Below are 12701 nucleotides of genomic sequence, written 5' to 3' on the forward strand. Positions count from 1 at the left end.
TAGTATAGAGAAAAAAGAGAGGAGGGTTCAGACAGACCCCTCTGGATGAGGATCCAGCAAAGAACTCTGAGAAGGAGAAGTCAGCCTGGTAGGAAGAGAACTATGGGGAAAAGTTAAGAAGAGAATAGGAGGAGAGACCTTTTGTCTCTCCTTTTGTAAACTGCCTTTTTGAGGAGTTTAGCTACAAAGGGCCGAAGGAATATGAGATGATAGCGGAGATGGAAAGATCGAATGAAGATTTTTTAAGGAGACATGGGCAGGTTTGTAGGCAATAGGGAATGAGACAGTATACTGAAAAAAATATTGAAAATAAGTGATAGAGTAAGGACAGTCTGTTGGAGGAAATGGGAAAGAATAGGATTACTTGAACATATAGAAGAGTTTGATATATATAATAAAAATGACAATTCTGCCTAAACTAATCTACTTATTCAGTGCCATACCAATTAAATTACCAAAAAAAACCCCAAAACCAAAAAACAACCCAATCGTTTTATTGAGCTAGGAAAAAATAATAAAATTTATTTGGAAGAACAAAATGTCAAGAATGTAAAAGAAACTCATGAAAAAAAAAGAATATAAGGCAATAAGGTCTAGCAGTACTAGTTCTTAAACTGTATTATGAGACTATAATTATCAAAACTATCTGGTATTGGCTAAGAAATAGAATGATGGATCAGTGGAATACAGCAGACATACAATACACACTTGTGAACAACTATAGTAATCTTGTGTTTGATAAATGTAAAGATTTAAGCTTTTGGGATAAGAATCACTATTTGATAAAAAAAAAAGATTGGGAAAAGTGAAAAGCAGTTTGGAAGAAACAAGTAGAGACCAAGATCTTACACCATTTACCAAGAAAAGGTCAAAATGGATATATGACCTAGATATAAAGGAAGATATCATAAGTAAATTAGAAGAACATGGAATATATTACCTATCAGATTTATGGATAGGAGAATAATTTATGAATAAATAAGATAGAGAGCATTATGAGATATAAAATGCATAATTTTTATTATATTAAATTAAAAGGGTTTTATATAAATAAAACCAACGTAGCCTAGATTAGAAGGAAAGCAGAAAATAGGGCAGAGGGTGTGGATTTTATAGACAGTTTCTTGGATAAAGGCCTCATATCTCAAATAGATAGAGAACTTTGTCAGATTTATAAAACTACAAACCATTCCCAAATTGATAAATTGTCAAAGAATACGAATAGGCAATTTTTGAAGACAATATTGAAGCTATACATAGTCATATGGGGAACATGCTCTAAATCATTATGGATAAGAGAAATGCAAATTAAAACAACTTTGACATATCATCTCACACCTATCAGATTGGCTAAAATGATAGAAAGGGGAAATGACAAATGTTGGAGGGGATGTGGACAAATTGGGATACTAATACACTGTTGGTAGAACTGTGAACTGATCCACACATTTTAGAGAGCAATCTGGAAACATGCCCAAAGAATTATAAAACTATGTATACCCTTTGATCTAGCAATACCACTATCAGCTCTGTTTCCCAAGATGATCAGAGAAAAAGGAAAAGCATCTATAAGTTCTAAAATATTTATATCAGCTCTCTTTGTGTTAGCAAAGAATCAAAATCAAGGAGATGCCAATCAATTTAGGAACGGCTGAATAAATTGTGGTGATGGAATTCTATTGTGCTATAAGAAATGATGAGCAGATTGATATTAGAAAAACATGGAAAGACTTGCATGAAATAATGAAGAGTAAAATGAGCAGAACCAGAGGACATTGTGTAATAGCAATATTGTTTGAAGAGTAACTGTGAATGACCAAGCTATTCTGAGTAACATAAATATTCAAATCAACAACAGAAGACCTATGAAGCAAGTCACTATCCAACTTCAGAGAAAGAACTGATAAATGGAAGTATGTATTGTATATTTTCATACACACACATATATGCGTGTGTGTGTGTATATATCTATATCTATGTCAAATGTTGGCCTTCTCTAGTATGGGCTTGGGAGAGAGGGAGACAGCTTGGAACTCAAATTGTAACAAAAAAATTTTTTTTTAAGTCACGGGATAATTGTTCAGTACTCTATGTAGCCCCTTTGAGAAGGACTAAGGACTAAGGACTAAAGAAGCTGTGACCGTGTCCAAAAGGGACAGTATCCCTTTCCCCTTATTCTAACAGAGAATGGAGAGCTGGAATCTCACTGGCGGTGAGAAGTGAACACGTGCCCTGTGGAGAGAACGAAGAACTAAGCAAATGCTGGTTAGTTCTTGATATGAAAACACCAAATTCTTTCACCATTGAACTACATTTCCCAACACACAGACTTAGCATTCTATGTAATATATTCTAGTTAGGGGCCTGGGGGTTGGTCACTGCTGCTGTTTAACTCCCCCCACCCATTACATCTTTATGATTAACCTATGCAAATAGGTCTCAGAATAATTCACAAAATATATCTTCATTTAGTTTTCTTCTTGAATTGGCTTTAGGAATGCAGTTGACAGCCTTTGTCACTGAAGTATATAGAGGTTGAGTGATTTCCCATCATCACAACCAATAAATGTAAGAGACTAGATTTAAACTCAGATCTTCCTAACTTCAAACTCAGCATGACCCACAATATCATATAGTCTCTACAGAGGGCAGAAAAATTCTGTTATAAACTAATTTTATTTTACATCAACATTTCCTCATGTAAATTAAAATTTGTTGAAAAGAAACTATTGCTATAGAATATATGCAAGATGAGATATTGTTTATGGCATATGACATGCCCATGTTTATGGTTTCTCCACTGATATGCTTAAGTTTAGTGTGTGTGTGTGTGTGTGTGTGTGTGTGTGAGAGAGAGAGAGATTTTCAAATTAAAATTTGTAAGTTTTTATAAAAGATTATCTTTTACTTTCTCTACTGAGTGCTTCTCAGCAAGGACAGCAGCTTCTTTCTAAGGTTTGTAGGCTCAAAGATTGAAAATGGTGTTGGAGAGAGCAGAGCTATAGCTATTTGGGGAAATTCCATGAAATGCACCCTCAAACATTGCTGGGAAGGCTGCCTTGGTTATGCTCCAGGGAAAGGATGGCACAGTGGCCTGAGAACAAGCTCTCCAAGGTGTGATCATAGCCATCTGGTAGCTTCCTATTTTAACTAGTTATTCTTGCTAACTATTGGAAGATCACTTGTTTTTTTTGTACTGCTAAGGAGTTTCAAGTGCTCTAAGCACCTTCAGATTTCAGTACCCTGGGAAGAACCCTGATTGCCTTGCCCCAGTTATAGCTCTGTGTGAGAGTAGATAATGGTGATATTAGGAAGAATACCCCAAGAAAAGAAAAAGAAGATAAAAGGCAAATCAGGAACAAAAATCCCTAGGGTTTCTGAGTCAGTGAAAATAAGTGAAGAATGGATAGGTCATTGCAGATGAGAGAAGTCCCTTGATACCCGAAGTTGGGAGTCAGTAGTTTCCTGAAAACATCTTCTCTGTCCACTTCTTCTTTATCCACTTCGTATCTAAATAATAGCTGACTTCATACCAAACGTAGAACTTTAAGGTTTCTCGTTTGATCCTTCCAACAAATCTATAAGGAAAGGGAGACAGGTATTATTATCCCCATTTTACATATGAGGAAACTGAGGCTACAGAAAACTAAATGACTTGCCCAGAGTCCTAGAGCTAGCAGAGCCTAGATGGAGAAGGATTTGATCCCGTGTGTTCTTGACTCTGAGTCTGATGCTTTATCTACCATGCCACCTAACTTACCTTTCCTCTGACTCCATCGGTTCGTGACTTTACTCTCCATTTACCCTTGAGAATCTGATTTCAGCTTCACCCTTGCTCTCATCAACACCCCTCCCTTACTATATCTTTTGCCTATTCTATCACTCTTCTTTTGACCCTGGAGCAGTAGAGATACTAGCTTATAGACTGCCCCTCTGTTGACAGTTTTACAGACCCTGCTAAAAAAAATTACTTTGCTGACATAAAAGAAAAATACAAATTTATCTTTTATGAAACCTGTCCAATTTTACTTTGAAAATTTCATGCTGCATTTCAAATACAGTTCAAGCACAAGCCTAAGCACCAAAACAAAGTTTTTGTTACAAAGATTTACTGCTCCATGGATGGGGACTTTTAAGGCTCCGTCTGTTCTATAGGATTTTCCACTTAGTGGAATTTGTTGAAACCAGATCAGCAAAGCTTTGTTACCAACAGCCATGCACATGAACATGGAAATATCTTGGTTGAACAGAATCCTGTGTTAAAATGAGATTCTCAAAGAAGAAGGTTTTTTTTTTTAAACCTGTGGTCTTTCTACATAATGCTACAGAAGGTGTTAAAGATAAGTAAGGATGGGGACCTGACTCCTGGGCAAACTAATCAAGAAATTTCTTTTTTCTGGAAAATTCTCAATATGATAGGAACAATTTTTTTAAAAAAATCTGTAAATCCAGGTTTAAAAAAAATAGATGACACAGTTCTGGATGTCAAACTACCACTACTCACATCATATGTGCTGTGTTATATAGAGGCAAATATGGAGACCTTTGCTAAAAGTAATACAAGTAAGTTTCCTTGTTCCTAACCACAGAGATCACCAGAGCAATGAGAAAGGAAAATAGTATGGAAAGAACAGTCAGAAGACCTGGATTTGAGTTCTGACTCTGCTACTTAAAATCCATTTTATTTGGAGCAAATTATTTAACATGTCTCAGCTTTAGTTTCTGAGGTCTTTTAATTAGATGCTTTCTAGGAGTTGGAGTTCCTAGGTTCAAACCTTGGCTTCACTCATTCCCACCTTTGTGACTTTGGGCAAATAGCCTCTAGGTTTCAGCTCCTCCCTTCTAAATAAATGTGTTGTACTGTACCATCTCTAAGGTCCCTTCTAGCACTAAATTCTGGGATCCCATGATAATCAGGTAATGGAAGGAGGACTTTTATCCTCACTGCACTCATCAGTTAGGGAGAATTAAGTTTAATCATTGGAGTAATATTTAATACCTCTATATTTACAAAGCACTCTGTCATCCCTGAATCAAGCTGCTCTGTATCCTTGTGGAAAATGTAGGGTTTATGAGCCAAACTTTCTAGATGAAGATACAGAGATTAAATGACTTATGAGGGAAGTCAGCGGCAGCAAAAGGATTTGAAGTCAGAATGTTTTTGTTGTTTGTCCTTTTTCAAAGAGGACCAATGACATCACAGGATCATGTCTTGATTGAGAGTGAATCGGATTTAAGTGAGGCAGTGCTGCACAAAGTTGTCAGCCTCACTCTCTCTTTCTGAGTCGTTAAAGTTCAGTGGCAAGACAGAAGTCAGGATGACTGGTGATGGCCCGCGATGACCTTGGAGTTTTTGATGTCTGACCAAGCTCTATGGGCTTCATAGCACCTGTTTCAGCTGTCTTTATGGCACAAATTATTCCCATCTGCTCATTCCACTGGGGAAGTCTTCACCTGGTTGGGGTAGGCACCTCCCTAACTCACCATTGGGTTTATAGCTTGTCAGTTCTCCTCAACCTGGTTTAGCCTCTCTGCTGAGATGGTTTTACTGGGACGTGGCTGCTGTGCATGCTGCAGCTTCTTGGAGCAACGGGTGAGAGTTGAGTGACAGGTAGACACCAAAGTCCTGAAAAGGGATCAGCAAGTCCTCACACTAAAGGTGCTAGTCCTCCTTGAACACCTACCAATGCACCCTTGAACGCAGAATATCTGTTATGTCAATAGCTGAATGCTATGGTTCTTACTCAAGCAAAACTCATACCGACAATCTGAATAATGGACTTCACTGGGAACTGTGACTGCCAAATCAGGATCATAAATTATATTTTAGTAGGATATTATAAGTTGGTCCTGCTAAAGAGGCAAATATCAATCTTTCTTATGATTTGTATTTAAGAATAAGCTGGAAAGCTAATCTAGTCATTGGCAGAAATCATCTCATAAAGAAGTAAAAATTAAGCATAGACTTTCAGTGAGTGAGGGTATCAAATCAATCACATCATCTCAGAGTTAGAAATGTCATCTTGTCTGACTCATACCTGAGCATGGATCTCCTCCACAACAGCTCTTACAATTGACCAAGTGGGTCCCACTTGAACACATCGAGTAATGAGAAATTCACTATGTTCCAAGGCAGGGTATTCCATTCTGAGAGAGCTCATTTTTCAGTTTTTCCTTAGATGTGACTCAGATCTGTTTGTCTCTGATATCTGCCTATTGCTTCTAATTCAGAGCTCCATGACCACGTATTTCACTATGACATCTTCCACATGACATCTTCCAAAGACAACTCTTAGGTCATCTCACCTGTGCTTTCTCTTTTTCATGCTACCTACCCCCACCCCCATCCCCCAGTTCTTTTGATCAAAGTTAGAGGATACTTTAGGAATGTGTTTGGAGGAGATTCCTATTCTGCCTCAGGTTGGGCTTTGTGAAGTCCCTTGTAATGCTGAGATTCTGTGTTCAACTGAGAGTTGTGTGGTATGGTTCTAAATCCCCTTCACTCTCTTCTGGGTGCTCTCCAGCTTGTTTGTTTTTTTTTTTTCAATTGGATGGAGGGCACCTGATGAAGAACTTTCAATACTTAACTCAGATAAGCACCTTCTTGGAGCCTTAGTCTAACCCAGAGTCACAACATCACTGTCAGAAGCAGGACGTGAATCCAGGTCTTCCTGACTCTGAAGATTGTTCCCTAGCCATTAAACCACACCACCGCTACCTTTTCAATATCTTTCCAAAAATGTGGTTCCCAGAACTGAAAATAGCACTACAGGTGTGTTCTGACTAAGCAGAATACAAAAGGAATATCACCTCCCTAAGGTGGTACAATGGATAGAGCATTGGAGCTGGAGTTAGGCAGACCTGAGTTTGAAGACAGTCTCAGATACTCACAAGCTTTGTGACTCAGGGTAAGTCATTTAACTGCTGTTTGCCTCAGTTTTGTCAATAGTTGGGTGTAATAATAGCATCTACCTCCTAGGATTATTGTGGATTAAATGAGATGATATTTGTAAAGCATTTAGTACTGTGTTGGGCACATAGTAGGTGCTTAAAAAATGGTTGTTTCTTCTTCTCCCCACCCTTGCCCTCTCCCCCCTTCTCCTCCTTAAAGCAACCTGACACTGTGTTAGCTTAACAGGTTTCCATGTCAGATTGTTGAATGAAATTTGAATTTCTCAGACTCCCTAGATCTTTTTCATGTAAACTGCTATTTAGCCACATCTTCTCCATCCCGAACTTGTAGGGTTGATAGTTTGAACTCAAATATCAAACTTAACATTTATCTCTATTGAGTTTCTTTTTAGATTCAGCCCATCATCTTAGTCTATAGAGAACTGTTGGGATCCCTGCTCTGGCCTAGCTTAGAGTTCTATATTGTAGAGTGAAAGGGAGTCCTCTGTCTCTCTTAAGAATAGTGCCATACATCACTTCACACAGGCCAAAGCTAAGGTCAAGGACATTTTTTCAGGAGAATTTATTTTAATGCAAAAGTGAATATGTTTTACTAGTGCTTGGCCACAAGCGCCTTTGACAATGATTGCAAAGAGAGTTTATGGGCGTTTAGGATTCCAGGCTTTGTTGATGCCACTGTTAGCCAGAGTTTGGTATAAAGGAACCAAATGAGAAAAACATCAACAACAACAGCATTCCAGTCATCAAGAAACTTGTCATCTCCTTGAAATTTCATTTAAAAGTAGTTTGTTCCCTATTCTTCTGGTAAATAGATGAAAAACATACAGACAATGTTAGACATTGTACTAAAAATCATTTGCTAAAGATTGTAAAAGGGCTAAAAGAAATCAAATGGTGAAACGTCCCAGAATGCAATTATATCACCAAGTCCTATTTGTGCCATTCTTTCTTGCTTCCAAAGAAAGAAAGAAAGAACTTAGTGTACATCACTGTAGGTACTTGAGCTATAATTTTTGCAATGAAATATCATGAACTGTGTCATGGTATAGAGGCATTTAATTAGAGCAATTTAACACATTGTAACTCACCAATGATTTTGCATTCAGTATTTTGAAACAGCTGAGCTTTCAAAATGGGAAGATTTGTTCACCACTAAATATCAATGGGCCTCTGCAGCTGTGCAGCCACTCATATCTGGCTTTGCATATGTAGCGTAATGGCTCTTTAGGAACTTGAAAAACTATTGAAACAGTAACAGAGAGAAAACCCAACTAACAAGTGGTCTAAATCATCCTTGAAAATAAGCATCAGCCTTCATATCCTAGACTTAAAGAAGGCAGAAGTCCTAATGGAAAATGGGCAGTGGACCAGAAAATGATTTAATGTATCCTCATTTATTCCCTTTTTTTGTGTTCAGGTTTTCAAGAATGGTCCTTTCTAAATCATTATATTCCTTTTAAAAAAACATTTTTATTAATACTTTATTGCATTGGGCCTAAATTAAAGAAGACTCAAGTTCAAATCTGGTCTCAGACGCTAGCTATGTGACCCTGGGCAAGTTCTTTAACCTCTGTTTGTCTCAGTTTCCTGATCTGTAAAATGAGGATAATAATAGCAACTACCTTTCAGGGTTGTTGTGAGGATCAAATGAGATAATAATTGTAAAGCACTTACCAAAGTGCTTGGCACATAGTAAGTATTGCATAAAATGTTAGCGATTATAATTTTTTTGTGTTACCCAAGTTTCCTAACATATCCCTTTCCCTTTCTGACTCAACCATCTCCCTACCTTTCCCTACCCTACCATTTATATTTCTTTTAAAAATAAAAAGCACCTTAAAGTTGCATAAAAAATGTTTGATTGCATGTGCGATATTCTACATCCTTAGTCTCTTCTGTAAAAAAAAAAAAAGATGGGGGAGGATTAGGTGCATTTTCTCCACTCGTTTCTAGCAGTAAGCTTGGCCAAAATTACATCATTTTTTGTTTCTTTTTATACTGTTGTAGTCATTTTGTATATTGTTCTTCTGGTTCTGCTTACTTCATTCTGCATCAGTTCTTGTCTTCCCTCTTTGAATGTATCATTTTTGTCATTTCATAGGAGGCAGCAACATTCCACTACTTTCATAATCCCATGATTTATTTACCATCCCCTCAATAAGTGGCTTCTACTTTGTTTTCAGTTCTTTGCTACCATAAAAGGTGCTGGTATAAATATCTTAGTAATATATTTGTCTTTATCTTTTTACAGCACTTAACAGTGCTGACCACAACTCCTTTCATAATCTTCTTTCCTTCCTTGGCTTCTGTGACACCACACTCCTAAGTTTCCATTCCTACTTCTCTAAGGCTTCTTCTCTTTCATCTTTGCTGACTCCTCTTCTCCCTTTCTTACTGCTCCTTCTCTGACTGCTTTCATGGTTTCTTTTAGTCTTCACGGCCCCTAAATTTAGATATTCCATAATGATCTGGTGGGACTCCTGTCTTCTCTCTCCTTCAGCCATCTCATCCCTTTCCCTCAACCTGTGATTTTATTGGTATATAAAGTATCTTTACAAATGTGAATTAGCAAATATTCCACAGTTTAGGTGGTGCAGGGCAACTAGGTAGTGCAGCAGATAGCATGTTGAGCCTGGTGTCAGGAAGACTCATCTTTATGAGTTCAAATTTGGCCCCAGACACTTAGTAGCTCTGTGACCTTGGGCAAGTCACTTAACCCTATTTGTCTCAGTTTCCTCATCTGTAAAAAGAGCTAGAGAAAGAAATGGCAAATCACTCCAGTGTCTTTGCCAAGAAAATCCCAAATGGGGTCACAAAGAGTCAAACATGACTAAAAAACAACTTAGCAACAACACCTGCAATTTATAGTTTTTAAAAGTTGCCTGAGATGCTGAAAAAATTAAGTGACTTATCCAAGAGCCAACCAGACATGATCACAAGTGAATTTTGAACCCAGCCCTTCCTGCCTCTGAAATAGGCTCTTTATCCGCTTGCTATCTACTATGCCATACTTTGTCTCTATAATATGTCTATAATAGGCACCAAAAAAATGTTCAGTGGGCTTAATTGCATTGCACTGAATTGAATCAAAATCACTCCAAAAGCCGTGAAATGAGATAATATTTATAAAGCACTTATCTGTTGTTATTGTTGCTGTTATTGTTATTATTATTTCCCAACTTTTGCCTGTCTTTCTCCAAACCATCTTTCACGCTGATGTCAGATTAATCTTCCTAACACACAGCTACAAACATCTACTTTTATGCTGGGAAACTTTTAATGCATCCTTTTTGCCTACTCAATAAAATCTATTTCCCCTACTAAACTATGTATTCCTTGAGATCAGTGACCTTTATCTTTTTTGTCCTATTATATTCTTCTGGGAGATCTATGATCCTTAGGCTGTCTCTGAGCATCTTGTCTTTGAGTTCAACATGTTTTGCTTGCATAGCGAGCATATTTTCTTTAATTTTTCTGTTTCTATTTTTCTAGATTATCCTTCATTTCAGTGTGAAAAACACATTCCCAATTACTTGTTCTTCATTTTGTGTCTTTACCACTACAGATTCCAGTTTTATTATTCTGATCATTATTTTTGTTACTCAATAGGCTATAAATTCTTATACTTATAAATTCTTCTTTGGACTACTCAGGAACAGTGTGCTGTGTTTCTATGTTCTCCTCAAATTCTACAGGGTCCTCTATCTCATCAGGTATTGGATCATTTTCCTTTGTTTTGTGATATTTATTCATAAATGCCTGAACCCATTTACTAGATCTGAAGACCGCATTTCCTTCTGTTCCTACTATTTTTCCTGTTGACTTATCTGTTTACATTCAAGGTCTTTGAGTTTTCTTTTCCCCAAAATCTCTGGTAATTTCAGCCTCCCCACTCCCTTATTTTCCCTATCATTCAGCTTCTGATTCTGTCCCCTCTGATTGTGATTTCCTTGGATGCTGGATCTCAAAACATCTCAGCCTCCTCCTGCACTTGATAATCTACAGTTCTCCAGTCTAAATTCTGCCCCAACAGACTTTGGAGCGGTCAAAACTGGCCCTAAGTGGATATTGTTCTTTCCCTCAGGCTTTCTGGAGTGCTGCACAGCTCCTGCCCTGGTTGTTCAGAGCTATGCAGTACTGGTGCCACAAGGTTGTTTACCCAACTCCAAGCTCTGTTTGCACTACAGAGTTGCTTGCTCTGGCACTAGTAGCTCAGAGCTCTACAACGCCGGTGTTGTGGCACTGGTGCTGTGATCCCCGAAAAGCTTTTGCTCCTTAGGGGCTGTGGCTACCTGGCTGTCTGTCACAACCAGGGCACATTTCTGCAGCCTGGAGTGGCAGTCTCCACAGCACTGGAAAGAAGAGGTACTGGGTGTAGAGGTGGGTTTTGTTGTAAACCTTTGCAGTGTCTGTTGGTAGCATAGGAGGTGGGGAGTGGCTACTGCATGAGCTGCTCAGGATCTGTAAGCATCAGTTTGGGGCTTGGTTTTTTTTCATCTTCTTTTGGATTCTGGGTATCTTAGACCATGGGAACAGCTAATGTTGCTTTATCTTTGGTGCATAATTTCTGTTTTGGACAGATTCAAGAGGTTGTGGGTACAGAGAAAATATCTAGTCCTCCATCTTGTTGCCCACATGATCCAGAAGTCTAAGACAAACCTTTTTCTAAAGCTTGACCTTTATCTTTTTACAATGCTTAGCACAATGCTATGCATGTGACTAGAGTTTGTTTAATTTAAATCTATATGAATAGTATATTTGTAGAATGATTTCATTCATTAGTTCATTGAATAAGCATTTGTTGAGTGCCAAGTATGTTCCAGACTCCATGCCAGACACTGAGGCTAGAAAGACAAAAACAAAACAGTGCCTGCCCTCAAAAAGTTTACATTCTATTGAGGGAAACAAACATACAGCAAAGTAAATGCAAAATAGATACAAAAGAGATGGGGAGTAGGAAATGAGTATTGCTGTTACAGACTCAACAATTTGAGGGATATTTAGAAAATATCTCATCTGAGCTATAGCTGATCAAGAATTCTCCCCATAGAAATCCTTCACAAGGGGTAGTCTAGGCTCTGCTTGAAGACCACAGTGACAGTGATACTTCCACCTGCTCTAGCCATCAGTGAAATAAAAATTATCTTTGGTATGATGTGAAGTGAGGCAAAAAGACCAAACTTGTCTCAAAATAGCTTCCTCCTTTCCTCCTGGTCCTCAAATTCCAATCATAGACTTAGAAATCTTCAAGTTGGAAGGAATCTCAAAAGCAACTAGTCTACATTGTCATTTTGAAGATTAAGATAAGACTCAAAGAGATAAGTGGTTTATCTAAGGTCACACAGGTGGTAAGCACCAGAGGAAGAATTTGAATCCAGATCCTTGGATTCCAAATTCATGCTTTTTCCATTGAAACAAAGCAAGATCTATATCTGATTGGTAGAATTCAATATCGTAATGGAATTTTATTGGGATTTTGGATGGATTAGGACAAATCCTACACTCAGAAACCTTGCTGAAAGCCTCTCTCTCTCTCTCTCTCTCTCTCTCTCTCTCTCTCTCTCTCTCTCACCTTTTCCTTGTCTCTGTTTGTCTCTATCTTTCCTTCTCTCACCATTTCTGTGTCTCCATCTGTCTTCCTCCCTCCTCCTCCATTATTATTCTCCATTCTCTCTCTCTCTCTCTCTCTTTTTTAAGGCAATTGGGGTTAATGACTTGCCCAGGGTCATACAGCTAGTTAGTGTCAAGTGTTTGGTCTGAGGCCAGATTTGAACTCCTGACTTCAGGGC

Source organism: Phascolarctos cinereus, unplaced genomic scaffold (genome assembly GCF_003287225.1).
Source record: "Phascolarctos cinereus isolate Bilbo 61053 unplaced genomic scaffold, phaCin_HiC Scaffold_4;HRSCAF=312, whole genome shotgun sequence".
Taxonomy (NCBI): domain Eukaryota; kingdom Metazoa; phylum Chordata; class Mammalia; order Diprotodontia; family Phascolarctidae; genus Phascolarctos; species Phascolarctos cinereus.